Source organism: Procambarus clarkii, chromosome 24, assembly GCF_040958095.1.
Source record: "Procambarus clarkii isolate CNS0578487 chromosome 24, FALCON_Pclarkii_2.0, whole genome shotgun sequence".
Classification (NCBI taxonomy): Eukaryota; Metazoa; Arthropoda; class Malacostraca; order Decapoda; family Cambaridae; genus Procambarus; species Procambarus clarkii.
In genome coordinates this window covers 33,259,707-33,275,975 of record NC_091173.1, presented here as the reverse complement: position 1 = coordinate 33,275,975, position 16,269 = coordinate 33,259,707, and the positions used below count along the sequence as shown (strand labels likewise).

The 16,269-nt window shown below is 49.8% G+C and overlaps 1 protein-coding gene across 1 annotated transcript in view; it reads left to right on the top strand.

The window, feature by feature from the left end:
* LOC138349859 (uncharacterized) overlaps window positions 1-16,269 on the top strand; it is a 46,954-nt gene that overhangs the window by 13,779 nt on the left and 16,906 nt on the right. The window lies entirely within an intron of this gene.

The window sequence follows — 16,269 nt, the reverse complement described above, 5'->3', positions numbered from 1 at the left end:
GAGTAGGATTTTTAATAAATATTTTATCTCTGTATTTACTAAAGAAGAACTTAACTTATGCCTTCAGCCAAACAAGTCTATGTGGGTGGGGATGAGGACAGGTTGACTAGTTTAGCAGTTACCAGGGAGGATGTAATTAAACAATTAGTAAAACTAAAACCAAACAAATCCCCAGGGCCGGATGAAGTGTTTGCCAGGGTGCTTAAAGAATGCAAAGAGGAGCTTTCCGAGCCACTGTCAACCATATTTAATAAATCAATAGAGTCAGGCAGAGTGCCAGAGTCATGGAAGGTAGCTAATGTGGTACCAATTTTTATGAAAGGAAATAGATCACTTGCGTCAAACTTTCGGCCAATTAGCCAAATATCTATTGTGGGAAAGTTACTTGAATCAATTATTGCAAATACCATTTGTCTTCATCTCGAAAAACATAAATTAATAAATGATTCACAACATGTTTTTCCAAATGGCCGTTCATGTTTAACAAATTTCCTATCATTTTACTCCAGCATAGTAGAAGCAATTAATAGTGGTAAGGTTCGTAGTGTTGTGTACCTTGACTTTAGCAAAGCTTTTGATACAGTGCCACATGAAAGACTGATTAAAAAGACAGAGGCTCATGGTATTGGGGGTGCTATATTAAGTTGGATTAGGGCATGGCTATACTAAAGGAAACAGAGAGTTAGTGTAAATGGGGGTTAAATCAAAATGGGAAGATGTTGTAAGTAGAGTGCTACAATGATCTGTCAGGGACCTCTGTTATTTTTACTATATATATAAATGATTTAGATTCAGGTTTGAGCAGCAATATTTGCAAATTTGCAGATGACACAAAAATTGGGATGGAAATAAACACGGAAAAAGACTCAATATTATTTCAAAATGATCTAAATTGGGTTTTTCCATGCTCAAAATATTGGCAGATGCAGTTTAATGTTGACAAATATAAGGTTTTGAGGTTAGGTAATGATGATAGAGTTACAAGATACGAGCTAGATGGTGTTTAGAGTGCGAAGTCGGATTGCGAAAGGGATCTGGGAGTTATGATTAGTAAGAATTTAAAACAAAAGGATCAATGCATAAATGTTCATAATAAGGCAAATAGGACACTGGGATTTATTAATTCAAGCCTTAGTAACAAGACACCTGGTGTTGTTCTTCAGTAATATCTTGCTCTGGTTAGGCCCCATTTAGATTATGCAGTTCAGTTTTGGTCGCCGTACTATAGAATGGATATAAATTCACTTGAACGTGTCCAGCGTAGGATGACAAACTTAATTCACAAAATTAGAAATCTTTCATATGAAGAAAGATTAACAAAACTTAAATTGGATTTACTGGAAAGGCAAAGAGTTAGGGGTGACATGATAGAGGTTTACAAGTGGATGAATGGACATAACAAAGGGGATATTAATAGGGTATTAAAAATATCAACACAAGACAGAACACGAAACAATGGGAATAAATTGGATAAATTTCGATTTAGGAAAGACTTGGGTAAATACAGGTTCGGTAAGAGGGTTGTTGATTTGTGGAACCAATTACCGCGTAACGTGGGATCCCTTGATTGTTTCAAGCATGGGTTGAACATGTATATGAGTGGGATAATAATATTATAATAACATTATCTTGGTGGCGGATGTAGATGTAGAATGCTCACTAGTAAGTCCTATTCCCTTAACGGCTTTTCTAATCATTGTAGTCGCGGTGGAATGTGCATCTAATGCAGCTGCTGTCGTTGGATTAATGATGTGCAGGCCTTCAGTAACTTCACATTCCAGTAAGTAGTGCAATAGTGGCGCCTCTGCTTCTGTTCCACAGATGTGACACTCTTTAACTATTGGGTTCATTACTTCCCAGCAGCACTTGTAACCAAGTCTGAGTCTGTGTATGGCTACTGCAATGTCTCTGGATATCTATTTGTCAGGCTTGAAAGAGTAGTAACCAGTGACTTGTTCGTACCATATCGCAGTGGATCTTCCTTCCGCTACTTTGGCTCTGTGGCGACTTTTGATAGTTGAGAATATTTTCTTCTTGATTTGCTCCTTAATCTGTGAGAAACTTGGAGGTATTTGAACCTGTACAACAGGTAGAGCAGCGGCAGTTTTTGCTAGCGAGTCTGCCTTTTCATTACCATCTTTGCCAATGTGACTTGGTATCCAATAAAGGGTGATTGACAGCCCTAGATTATGGGCATCTTTTCCTGTATGTTGGATTTCTGTGAGGAGATGTATATTATCTCTGTGCTGACTGGATAACAATGCCTGGAGCGAAGATTTAGAGTCTGTATGAATGATGACATCATGTAAATTATTCTCAATTGTATAGTTTATTGCCTCCTTCAGGGCATATAATTCTGTCTGCAATGTTGAGCACCCACTATTCATGCTCCAGTAAGCTTCATGGTTGGTAGTGTAAACTGCTGCCCCAGCAGAACCTCTTTCTTGATCAACTGATCCGTCTGTGAAGATGTGAGTCGTTGTGGGTCTAGAGATAGTTTCCATTTGTTGTTCTATGACTGCTTTGAGCCTCTGCGGGTCACATGCTGATTTTTTTAACTGGTAATCCTTCAATGATTATCTTTAGATTTGATTCTTCCCGTGGAGGAGACTGCCGAAAGTGTTGATATGGTCTATCTTCCCCTTTGTTTTTAATGGTCCATTTCAAGTCCACTTTCTCTAGAATCTTGAACAGTTTATCCATCCATGAGCTTGTTCTATATTGAAGGTTTTTTGAAGCGATCTCTGTATGCTGTCTTAGATTAACAGTCTGGTGGTGGTTCCAACAAGTTTTGCTGTTATGGTGACTATCCTTTGTTTGATCCTGTTTTCTAAGGCTGGTAAGTTAGTTTCCATTCTAAGGTTCTCTCTACGTGTCCATATAGGTGCTCCCAGTATTGTTCTCAGAGCATCATTTTGAGACACTTCCAGTTTCTGCCATTGGTTATCACTGAGGGATGTAAGAGCAGGAGCAGCATAGTCGATGAGTGACCTAACTGCTTGAACGTCGTACATTTTGAGTACTGGTAGAGATGCACCCTCTCTAAGACTGGTCAGAGAGCGCAAAGCTGAGTTTCTGGCTTTACAGCGTTGCCGAAGATATTCAATTTCTTGAGTGAATTTCAACTGGTTGTCTATTATGACTCCCAGGTATTGAAAAGAGGTAACCTACTCAATTTCTTGTCCTTGTATTGCCAGTCTGATGTCTTGAGTTCTCATTTTATCGGCCATTGCTTTTGTTTTATTGCTGTTTATTTTCACTGCTATGCGTTCCGCTTCCTTGCTGATATTATCAAGGCATTTTTGCATATGGTTCCTAGCGCCTTTGCCATTGATGATGACCACAAAGTCGTCTGCATAGTTATGCAGTTTGGCTTTTGGTAGCTTGAGCTTCATGAATTGTTCCATGAAACAGTTGAAGAGGAAGGGGCTTAGTATTCTTCCCTGCGAAGTTCCATTTTCCAGCCTCTTTGAGGTCGATGTTTTTCCTTGGAATTTGACTTTAGCTTCTCGGTTAAGCAGGCTTCCTTTGGCAAAGGCAAGAGCGTGACCTTTGATTTCCTTATCCACAAGGCAGCACAGTGTAGCTGGAGCACTGGCTAACTCGAAGGATTTTTCTAGGTCAAGAAAAATAAGGATTCCAGGTTTGTCATTAATTTGATCCAGGAGAGAGGTAAGGCATTCTGTGGTTCCAACACCTTTTCTGTAAGCAAACATATTTTGGTGTAGTGGATTGACTTTCCATTCAATTCGATTAAGAGCCATTCTTTCTGCAGTTTTGGCCAGACAGCTTGTTAATGAGATGGGTCTTGGATTTCCTGGGTCTTTAGGTTTTGGAATGGGAACTATAATTGCACTGTTCCAAGAGAGTGGTCGGGTTCTTGTCACCCCCATACTCTGTTGATGAGATTGAAGAAGGCTTCACCATTTTCTCCTAGCTTGGCTAGCATGTTGTAAGTGATTTTGTCCTCACCTGGAGCTGTGTTTTTAGTTTTCTTTGTAGCGCTTCTGAGTTCTTCAGATTGAAAGGTTGGTCTAGTTCGTCAGGTAAGGCTAAAGCATCATCTATTATTTTCCATCTAGCTGCTTGAAGTCTTTGTTGATGAGTCAGAGTTGCTTAAGGAAGTTGAGTGGAACTGGCTCTTGAAGCATTCTTATGTTTTCATATCCATGTATACCCACTGATTCGTGTTTTGTCACCTTACCCAAAAACATTTGTGTCATATCACCTCACCCAAAACGAATATAAACTTGAAATGATATGTGTAAACCTGACTTTGAAAATGAAAGAAGCCCTTGTGAAACGCTCTTAGGCATAAGACCATAAATAAAAATGAGAAAATGAACTTTGGAGAGTTAATATTTCAATTATCCCGGACAGTGAAGAAAAACGTAAGAAATATTGAGAAGATTCGTGTTAGAATCATTAATCTTAACCTTTCGGTCATATTCAACAACATATGTTTACAAGAAAGACTGCTACCAATATATATATATATACATAAATATATATATATATATATATATATTTATATATATATATATATATATATATATATATATATATATGTCGTACCTAGTAGCCAGAACTCACTTCTGAGCCTACTATGCAAGGCCTAATTTGCCTAATAAGCCAAGTTTTCATGAATTAATATATTTTCTCTATTTGTTTTCTTATGAAATGATAAAGCTACCCATTTCATTATGTATGAGGTCAATTTTTTTTTATTGGAGTTAAAATTAACGTAGATATATGACCGAACCTAACCAACCTTACCTAACCTAACCTAACCTATCTTTATAGGTTAGGTTAGGTTAGGTAGCCGAAAACGTTAGGTTAGGTTAGGTTTACAGTGACCCAGGGTGTGGCCGCCATGTTTACAGTGACCCAGGGTGTGGCCGCCATGTTTAGTGACCCAGGGTGTGGCCACCATATTTAGTGACCCAGGGTGTGGCTGCCATGTTTACAGTGACCCAGGGTGTGGCTGCCATGTTTACAGTGACGCAGGGTGTGGCCACCATGTTTAGTGACCCAGGGTGTGGCCACCATATTTAGTGACCCAGGGTGTGGCTGCCATGTTTACAGTGACCCAGGGTGTGGCTGCCATGTTTACAGTGACCCAGGGTGTGGCCACCATGTTTAGTGAGCCAGGGTGCGGCCACCATGTTTAGTGACCCAGGGTGTGGCCACCATGTTTAGTGACCCAGGGTTCGGCCACCATGTTTAGTGACCCAGGGTGTGGCCACCTTGTTTAGTGACCCAGGGTGTGGCCACCATGTTTACAGTGACCCAGGGTGTGGCCGTTATGTTTACAGTGACCCAGGGTGTGGCCGCCATGTTTACAGTGACCCAGGGTGTGGCCGCCATGTTTACAGTTACCCAGGGTGTGGCCGCCACGTACAGTGACCCAGGGTGTGGCCGCCATGTTTACAGTGACCCAGGGTGTGGCCGCCACGTACAGTGACCTAGGGTGTGGCCGCCATGTTTACAGTGGCCCAGGGTGTGGCCGCCATGTTTACAGTGACCCAGGGTGTGGCCGCCATGTTTAGTGACCCCAGGGTGTGGCCGCCATGTTTACAGTGATCCAGGGTGTGGCTGCCATGTTTACAGTAACCCAGGGTGTGGCCGCCATGTTTACAGTGACCCAGGGTGTTTCCGCCATGTTTACAGTGACCCAGGGTGTGGCCGCCATGTTTACAGTGACCCAGGGTGTGGCCACCATGTTTAGTGACCCAGGGTGTGGCCACCATGTTTACAGTGACCCAGGGTGTGGCCGCCATGTTTACAGTGATCCAGGGTGTGTCCGCCATGTTTACAGTGATCCAGGGTATGGCTGCCATGTTTACAGTGACCCAGGGTGTGGCCGCTATGTTTACAGTGATCCAGGGTGTGGCTGCCATGTTTACAGTGACCCAGGTTGTGGCCGCCATGTTTACAGTGACCCAGGGTGTGGCCGCTATGTTTAGTGACCCAGGGTGTGGCCACCATGTTTACAGTGACCCAGGGTGTGGCCACCATGTTTAGTGACCCAGGGTGTGGCCACCATGTTTAGTGACCCAGGGTGTGGCCACCATGTTTAGTGACCCAGGGTGTGGCCACCATGTTTAGTGACCCAGGGTGTGGCCACCATGTTTAGTGACCCAGGGTGTGGCCACCATGTTTACAGTGACCCAGGATGTGGCCGCCATGTTTAGTGACCCAGGGTGTGGCCACCACGTACAGTGACCCAGGGTGTGGCCACCACGTACAGTGACCCAGGGTGTGGCCACCACGTACAGTGACCCAGGGTGTGGCCACCACGTACAGTGACCCAGGGTGTGGCCACCACGTACAGTGACCCAGGGTGTTGCCACCACGTACAGTGACCCAGGGTGTGGCCACCACGTACAGTGACCCAGGGTGTGGCCACCACGTACAGTGACCCAGGGTGTTGCCACCACGTACAGTGACCCAGGGTGCGGCCACCACGTACAGTGACCCAGGGTGTGGCCACCACGTACAGTGACCCAGGGTGTGGCCACCACGTACAGTGACCCAGGGTGTGGCCTCCACGTACAGTGACCCAGGGTGTGGCCACCACGTACAGTGACCCAGGGTGTTGCCACCACGTACAGTGACCCAGGGTGTGGCCACCACGTACAGTGACCCAGGGTGTTGCCACCACGTACAGTGACCCAGGGTGTGGCCACCACGTACAGTGACCCAGGGTGCGGCCACCACGTACAGTGACCCAGGGTGTTGCCACCACGTACAGTGACCCAGGGTGTTGCCACCACATACAGTGACCCAGGGTGTGGCCACCACGTACAGTGACCCAGGGTGCGGCCACCACGTACAGTGACCCAGGGTGTGGCCACCACGTACAGTGACCCAGGGTGTTGCCACCACGTACAGTGACCCAGGGTGTGGCCACCACGTACAGTGACCCAGGGTGTGGCCACCACGTACAGTGACCCAGGGTGTGGCCACCACGTACAGTGACCCAGGGTGCGGCCACCACGTACAGTGACCCAGGGTGCGGCCACCACGTACAGTGACCCAGGGTGTGGCCACCACGTACAGTGACCCAGGGTGTGGCCACCACGTACAGTGACCCAGGGTGTGGCCACCATGTACAGTGACCCAGGGTGTGGCCACCACGTACAGTGACCCAGGGTGTTGCCACCACGTACAGTGACCCAGGGTGTGGCCACCACGTACAGTGACCCAGGGTGTGGCCACCACGTACAGTGACCCAGGGTGTGGCCACCATGTACAGTGACCCAGGGTGTGGCCACCACGTACAGTGACCCAGGGTGTGGCCACCACGTACAGTGACCCAGGGTGTGGCCACCATGTACAGTGACCCAGGGTGTGGCCACCACGTACAGTGACCCAGGGTGTGGCCACCACACCGTAACCTCTCTGGCAAGATTGGGTCAACATATCATGAGGGGTACACACACGTAGCTTCACATGACCGCAGTAGCAGTAGCCTCAGCACAATCACCTCCCACACTATACAAAACCCATTGTTCAGACTAAACAAAATCAGAGTTTAGCAGCAGTTGGCAACAATGTAAGTTAATGAGATGGATGACTGTGCACTTGTTGTTGTAAACCGTGAGTGTGGCGGCATGACTGAGCAGCGCACGCCTGCTCCCTCACGCTCACGCCGCTCAGGTCCGTCGCCTCTAGGGGGCTGGTGTCCCCCCCAAGCTGGTGTTGGGGTTCACTGTCGACTATTATCGCCTGGCCCACATGGCAGCTTCATTTCCGCCTCTCATGGGGTTACCTCGTCCTGCGCGCCTCTCACCTCTCCTTTTCGACATTCTTGGTACTTCCCCCTACATTAGTCCCCCCAGTCAGTCACTGTCGTCTACCAGGGTACCGTGTTGTCCGGAGTCTGGCTACCCTGCGCCTGCACACCCTGCTGGCTGGGTTGGTCGTGTGGGTAGCTGGGTTGGTCGTGTGGGTAGCTGGGATGGTCGTGTGGGTAGCTGGGATGGTCGTGTGGGTAGCTGGGATGGTCGTGTGGGTAGCTGGGATGGTCGTGTGGGTAGCTGGGATGGTCGTGTGGGTAGCTGGGATGGTCGTGTGGGTAGCTGGGATGGTCGTGTGGGTAGCTGGGTTGGTCGTGTGGGTAGCTGGGATGGTCGTGTGGGTGGCTGGGTTGGTCGTGTGGGTAGCTGGGATGGTCGTGTGGGTAGCTGGGATGGTCGTGTGGGTAGCTGGGTTGGTCGTGTGGGTAGCTGGGATGGTCGTGTGGGTAGCTGGGATGGTCGTGTGGGTAGCTGGGATGGTCGTGTGGGTAGCTGGGTTGGTCGTGTGGGTAGCTGGGATAGTCGTGTGGGTAGCTGGGATGGTCGTGTGGGTAGCTGGGATGGTCGTGTGGGTAGCTGGGATGGTCGTGTGGGTAGCTGGGATGGTCGTGTGGGTAGCTGGGATGGTCGTGTGGGTAGCTGTGTTGGTCGTGTGGGTAGCTGGGATGGTCGTGTGGGTAGCTGGGTTGGTCGTGTGGGCGACTTGGATGGTCGGTGGGTGGCTGGGTTGGTCGTGTGGGATGCTGGGTTGGTCGTGTGGGCGGCTGGGATGGTCGTGTGGGTGGCTGGGTTGGTCGTGTGGGTGGCTGGGTTGGTCGTGTGGGCGGCTGGGTTGGTCGTGTGGGCGGATTGGTTGGTCGTGTGGTCGGATGGGATGGTCGTTTCGGTGGCTGGGTTGGTCGTGTGGTCGGATGGGATGGTCGTGTGGGCGGCTGGGTTGGTCGTGTGGGCGGCTGGGTTGGTCGTGTGGGCGGCTGGGATGGTCGTGTGGGCGGCTGGGATGGTCGTGTGGGTGGCTGTGTTTGTCGTGTGGGTGGCTGTGTTTGTCGTGTGGGTGGCTGGGTTGGTCGTGTGGGCGGCTGGGTTGGTCGTGTGGGCGGCTGGGTTGGTCGTGTGGGCGGCTGGGATGGTCGTGTGGGCGGCTGGGATGGTCGTGTGGGTGGCTGTGTTTGTCGTGTGGGTGGCTGTGTTTGTCGTGTGGGCGGCTGGGATGGTCGTTTCGGTGGCTGGGTTGGTCGTGTGGGCGGCTGGGTTGGTCGTGTGGGCGGCTGGGTTGGTCGTGTGGGCGGCTGGGATGGTCGTGTGGGCGGCTGGGATGGTCGTGTGGGTGGCTGTGTTTGTCGTGTGGGCGGCTGGGTTGGTCGTGTGGGTGGCTGTGTAGGTCGTGTGGGTGGCTGCGTTTGTCGTGTGGGCGGCTGGGTTGGTCGTGTGGGCGGCTGGGTTGGTCGTATGGGTGGCTGGGTTGGTCGTGTGGGCGGCTGGGTTGGTCGTGTGGGTGACTGGGATGGTCGTGTGGGTGGCTGGGTTGGTCGTGTGGGCGGCTGGGTTGGTCGTGTGGGTGGCTGGGATGGTCGTGTGGGTGGCTGTGTTGGTCCTGTGGACGGCTGGGTGTGTCGTGTTGGTGGCTGTGTTGGTGATGTGGGTGGCTGGGTTGGTCGTGTGGGCGGCTGGGTGTGTCGTGTTGGTGGCTGTGTTGGTGATGTGGGTGGCTGGGTTGGTCCTGTGGACGGCTGGGTGTGTCGTGTTGGTGGCTGTGTTGGTGATGTGGGTGGCTGGGTTGGTCGTGTGGGCGGCTAAGATGGTCGAGTGGGCGGCTGGGTTGGTCGTGTAGGTGGCTGTGTTGGTCGTGTGGGTGGCTGGGTTTGTCGTGTGGATGGCTGGGTTTGTCGTGTGGATGGCTGGGTTGGTCGTGTGGGCGGCTGGGTTGTCGTGTGTTCGGCTGGGTTGGTATAGTGAGCAGCTGGGATGGTCGTTTGGCGGCTGGGATGGTCGTGTGGGCGGCTGGGATGGTCGTTTGGCGGCTGGGATGGTCGTGTGGGCGGCTGGGATGGTCGTGTGAGCGGCTGGGATGGTCGTGTGGGCGGCTGCGTTGGTCGTGTGGGCGGCGGGTTTGGTCGTGTAGGCGGCTGTGTTGGTCGTGTGGGCGGCTGGGATGGTCGAGTGGGCGGCTGCGTTGGTCGTGTGGGCGGCTGGAATGGTCGTGTAGGCGGCTGTGTTGGTCGTGTGGGCAGATAGGTTGGTCGTGTGGGAGGCTGGAATGGTCGTGTGGGCGGCTGTGTTGGTCGTATTTGTGGCTGGGATGGTCGTGTGGGTGGCCGGGTTGGTCGTGTTTGCGGCTGAGATGGTCGTGTGGGTGGCTGGGATGGTCGTGTGGGTGGCTGGGATGGTCGTGTGGGTGGCTGGGATGGTCGTGTGGGTGGCTGGGTTGGTCGTGTGGGTGGCTGGGTTGGTCGTGTGGGTGGCTGGGATGGTCGTGTGGGTGGCTGGGTTGGTCGTCTGGGCGTTTGGGTTGGTCGTGTGGGCGGCTAGGTTGGTCGTGTGGGTGGCTGGGTTGGTCGTGTGGGTGGCTGGGTTGGTCGTGTGGTCGGATGGGATGGTCGTGTGGGTGGCAGTGTTGGTCGTCTGGGCGTTTGGGTTGGTCGTGTGGGCGGCTAGGTTGGTCGTGTGGGCGGCTGTGTTGGTCGTGTGGGCGGCTGGGATTGTCGTGTGGACGGATGGGATGGTCGTGTGGGCGGCTGGGATGGTCGTGTGGGCAGCTGTGTTGGTCGTGTGGGCGGCTGGGATTGTCGTGTGGGCGGCTAGGATTGTCGTGTGGACGGCTGGGATGGTCGTGTGGGCGGCTGTGTTGGTCGTGTATGAGGCTGGGTTAGTCGTGTGGGTGGCTGGATTGGTCGTGTGGGCGGCTGGGTTGGTCGTGTATGAGGCTGGGTTAGTCGTGTGGGTGGCTGGATTGGTCGTGTGGGTGGCTGGATTGGTCGTGTGGGCGGCTGGGTTGGTCGTGTGGACGGCTGGGATGGTCGTGTGGGTGGCTGTGTTGGTCGTGTGGGTGGCTTGGATGGTCGTGTGGGTGACTGGGATGGTCGTGTGGATGGCTGGGATGGTCGTGTGGGTGGTTGGGATGGTCGTGTGGGAGGCTGGGATGGTCGTGTGGGAGGCTGGGTTGGTCGTGGGGGTGGCTGTGTTGGTCGTGTGGATGGCTGTGTTGGTCGTGTGGGTGGCTGGGATGGTCGTGTGGGTGGCTGTGTTGGTCGTGTGGGTGGCTGGGATGGTCGTGTTGGTGACTGGGATGGTCGTGTGGATGGCTGGGATGGTCGTGTGGGTGGCTGGGATGGTCGTGTGGGTGGCTGTGTTGGTCGTGTGGGTGGCTGGGATGGTCGTGTTGGTGACTGGGATGGTCGTGTGGATGGCTGGGATGGTCGTGTGGGTGGCTGGGATGGTCGTGTGGGTGGCTGTGTTGGTCGTGCGGGTGGCTGGGATGGTCGTGTTGGTGACTGGGATGGTCGTGTGGATGGCTGGGATGGTCGTGTGGGTGGCTGGGATGGTCGTGTGGGTGGCTGGGATGGTCGTGTGGGAGGCTGGAATGGTCGTGTGGGTGGCTGGGATGGTCGTGTGGATGGCTGTGTTGGTCGTGTGGGTGGCTGGGATGGTCGTGTGGGAGGCTGGAATGGTCGTGTGGGAGGCTGGGATGGTCGTGTGGATGGCTGTGTTGGTCGTGTTGGTGGCTGGGATGGTCGTGTGGGAGGCTGGAATGGTCGTGTGGACGGCTGGGATGGTCGTGTGGGTGGCTGTGTTGGTCGTGGTGATGGCTGTGTTGGTCGTGTGGATGGCTGGGATGGTCGTGTGGGTGGCTGGGATGGTCGTGTGGGTGGCTGGGATGGTCGTGTGGGTGGCTGGGATGGTCGTGTGGATGGCTGTGTTGGTCGTGTGGGTGGCTGCAATGGTCGTGTGGGCGGCTGTGTTGGTCGTGTGGGTGGCTGCAATGGTCGTGTGGGCGGCTGTGTTGGTCGTGTGGGTGGCTGGGATGGTCGTGTGGGTGGTTGGGATGGTCGTGTGGGAGGCTGGGATGGTCGTGTGGGTGGTTGGGATGGTCGTGTGGGTGGCTGGGATGGTCGTGTGGGTGGCTGGGTTGGTCGTGTGGGTGGCTGTGTTGGTCGTGTGGATGGCTGTGTTGGTCGTGTGGGTGGCTGGGATGGTCGTGTGGGTGGCTGGGATGGTCGTGTGGGTGGCTGGGATGGTCGTGTGGGAGGCTGGGATGGTCGTGTGGGTGGCTGTGTTGGTCGTGTGGATGGCTGTGTTGGTCGTGTGGGTGGCTGGGATGGTCGTGTGGGTGGCTGGGATGGTCGTGTGGGTGGCTGGGATGGTCGTGTGGGAGGCTGGGATGGTCGTGTGGGAGGCTGGGTTGGTCGTGGGGGCGGATGGGTTGGTCGTGTGGGTGGCTGGGATGGTCGTGTGGGTGGCTGGGATGGTCGTGTGGGTGGCTGGGATGGTCGTGTGGGAGGCTGGGATGGTCGTGTGGGAGGCTGGGTTGGTCGTGGGGGCGGATGGGTTGGTCGTGTGGGTGGCTGGGTTGTCGTGTGGAAGGCTGGGAGGGTCGTTTGGGAGGCTGGGTTGGTCGTGTGGGAGGCTGGGATGGTCGTGTGGGAGGCTGGGATTGTTATGATGGAGGCTGGGATGGTCGTGAGGACGGCTGGGATGGTCGTGTGGGAAGCTGGGATGGTCGTGTGGGCGGCTGAGATGGTCGTGTGGGAGGCTGGGATGGTCGTGTGGGCAGCTGGTGTAACGGGGGGTGGGGGAAACAGCTCTCTTTTATCCATTATCCCGCCCCTAGTTTATATTTCTTGAATTCCCAGGAATTCCTACTGCAACCTCTTTAGTTCAACACCTTGTGACCCAGGTATTTGATTACCTAGGTGCTACACCCACAAGGAAGTGTACCTGATCTGCCACCCGCAACTCTAGAGTGAACTCTAGTACATTTCACTGCCACAAACGTATAAGAGAAGCGAAAGGAAAGAACTGGATATTGAAGTAATGAGTGAGGGTTCGGGATGAGAGAGGTAGAGAGGATGGAGGAGTAGGTGGGAGGAGTAAGGAGGGTCGTCAGGTGAAAAGGAAGGGGGAAGAGAGGCGGAGGGAGAGGAGAGGGAGTTGGAAGTGAGTAGGACGTAGAAGGCTAGATAAATAGCAGTAGAAAAACAGAGAGTAAAAGTAGAAGTGCTGCCACCATCCATCCTAGTCAGTACATACAAGACAAGGAATGGAACTTGTCTGTAACAAAAGATGTTATTAGCATGTGTCAACTGGAATCATGTTCCATGCAAGATTCTTTAAGTTCATAACTCAAGAGCAATCTACACTCTAGTTTGTCATATATCAGAAATTCCAAGATCTCGGGAACATAATTAAAATCAAATTAAAAGTAAGTGAATCGAGTATTTATTTAGCATGCTAAATATCAGAATTCAAGCCATCGAACTGAAGGTTCATTATGTTCAGATAAACAATGTGAGCCACCACACAGAACTTTGAGAGTCACTACAGCTGTCTGCCCCTAGAGATCACACAACATGCACGCGATGAGTCACAATAACGTGGCTGAAGTATGTTGACCAGACCACACACTAGAAATTGAAGGGACGACGACGTTTCGGTCCGTCCTGGACCATTCTCAAGTCGATTGTGAGAGGATAGAGGACTATTCTCACAATCGACTTGAGAATGGTCCAGGACGGACCGAAACGTCGTCGTCCCTTCAATTTCTAGTGTGTGGTCTGGTCAACATCACACAACATCTTAGTACACGAAATAAGTCAAATTCCATGTTCAACTCACAAAGTGTCTGCCTATAGCTGGATAGAGAGAGGGGGGGGGGTCTGCAGTTGACAAAGTCCCCCCCTCCGACTGACAGCCTGTCTGACTATGTTGTCCTCTGCTCTGCACTGCTGGCTCTTCTCCTATTCATGTCGAATCTACAGCTCCCTGATTATTTATTGGAAAACCTAGTAGCTAACTCCAGCAACAAGTAGATACCCCAGGCACTCTACCAAGCCACACCTTAAACTGGCAGCTTGTTTGAAGGACCCACCCGGCTACCCGGCTACAATTATTAGCTAAGCAGAAACAAGGTCAACTTCACATGACCTGACCTTGGTCACTTGGTGGTCTTTAACACCCTAGAGGTGTGACTTTTGGGCCGACAGAATGGCGCCTCTCAACTCTTGTCTGGCTTGACTTATGTCCTATATATATATATATATATATATATATATATATATATATATATATATATATATATATATATATATATATATATATATATATATATATATATATATATATATATATATATATATATATATATATATATATATATATATATATATATATATATATATATATATATATATATATTAAATAAAACTAAACAAAACACCTTTACGGTGTTACACTGGATTGGTCGTGTGGGCGGTTGGGTTGTTCGTGTGGGCAGATGGGTTAAGAACATAAGAACAAAGGTAATTGATTGGAAAGTCTTGGGTATGGGGTGGGGGCCGGTCTTGGAGCGAGACATGAACCCAGCGATAGGTGACGTAAATGGGGATTTCGATGTGGATTCAATATATAACTTATTTAAGAATATTCTAAACAAAGCACAGGAACGTAGTATACCATACAAATTGAATAGATCGAATACTAATGACCCAAAGTGGATAACAAAGAATTTGAAGAACCTTATAGGTAAAAAGAGAGCTTGGTACAAAAGGATTAAAAATGGGGAGGTCACTTTAAAACAGGAATTCGTACAACTGGTTAGAAATGTTAAAAAAGAGATAAGGAAAGCAAAAAGAAACTATGAAGTTCGCATAGCAGGGCAAGCAAAGACAAATCCTAAAGGGTTTTTTCAGTTATATCGTACTAAGACTAGGGAAAGCATAGGTCCATTAAAAACTGAGACAGGTCAAATAACAGATAGTGATGAAGAGATGAGTAGTATTTTTAATAAATATTTTGTATCTGTATTTACTAAAGAGGAACTTAACAATATGCCTTCAGCCGAACAAGTCTATGTGGGTGGGGACGAGGACAGGTTGACGAGTTTAGCAGTTACCAGGGAGGATGTTCTTAAACAAATAGTAAAACTCAAACCAAACAAATCCCCAGGGCCGGATGAAGTGTTTGCCAGGGTGCTTAAAGAATGCAAAGAGGAGCTTTGTGACCCACTGTCAACCATATTTAATAAATCAATAGAGTCAGGCAGAGTGCCAGAGTTTTGGAAAGTTGCTAATGTGATACCAGTTTTTAAGAAAAGAGATAGATCACTTGCGTCTAACTATCGACCAATTAGCCTAACTTCTATTGTGGGAAAGTTACTCGAAACTATAATAGCAGATAAAATTCATCTTCATCTTGAAAAACATAAATTAATAATTGAGTCGCAACATGGTTTTATAAATGGCCGTTCATTTTTAACAAATTTGTTATCTTTTTATTCTAGCATTGTTGAGGCAGTTGATAGTGGTAAGGATTGCGATGTTGTGTACCTTGACTTTAGCAAAGCTTTTGATACAGTGCCACATGAAAGACTGATTAAAAAGATAGAGTCTCATGGTATTGGGGGTGCTATATTAAGCTGGATTAGGGCATGGCTATACCTAAGGAAACAGAGAGTTAGTATAAATGGAGTCAAGTCAGAGTGGGAAAATGTTGTAAGTGGGGTGCCTCAGGGCTCTGTCCTTGGACCTCTGTTGTTTATAATATATATAAATGATTTAGATTCAGGTTTGAGTAGCAACATTTGCAAATTTGCCGATGATACGAAAATCAGTAAGGAAATTAATTCGGAGGAGGACTCACTATCACTTCAAGTTGATCTAGATAGGATTTTGAAATGGTCGAAGGATTGGCAGATGCAGTTTAATGCTGATAAATGTAAAGTTCTGAGGTTAGGTAATGATGATAGGGTTACAAGATACGAGCTAGATGGTGTTGAGATTGCGAAGTCGAATTACGAAAGGGATCTGGGAGTTATGATTAGTAAGAATTTAAAACAAAAGGATCAATGCATAAATGTTCGTAATAAGGCAAATCGGACACTTGGATTTATTAATCGCAGCGTTAGTAACAAGACACCTGGTGTGGTTCTCAAGCTATATCTTGCTCTAGTTAGGCCCCATTTAGATTATGCAGTTCAGTTTTGGTCGCTATATTATAGAATGGATATAAATTCACTTGAACGTGTCCAGCGTAGGATGACTAAGTTAATTCCCCAAATTAGAAATCTTTCATATGAAGAAAGATTAACAAAGCTTAAGCTGCATTCACTGGAAAGGCGAAGAGTTAGGGGTGACATGATAGAGGTTTACAAGTGGATGAATGGAAATAACAGGGGGGATATTAATAGGGTATTAAAAATATCAACACAAGACAGAACACGAAACAATGGGTATAAATTGGATAAGTTTAGATT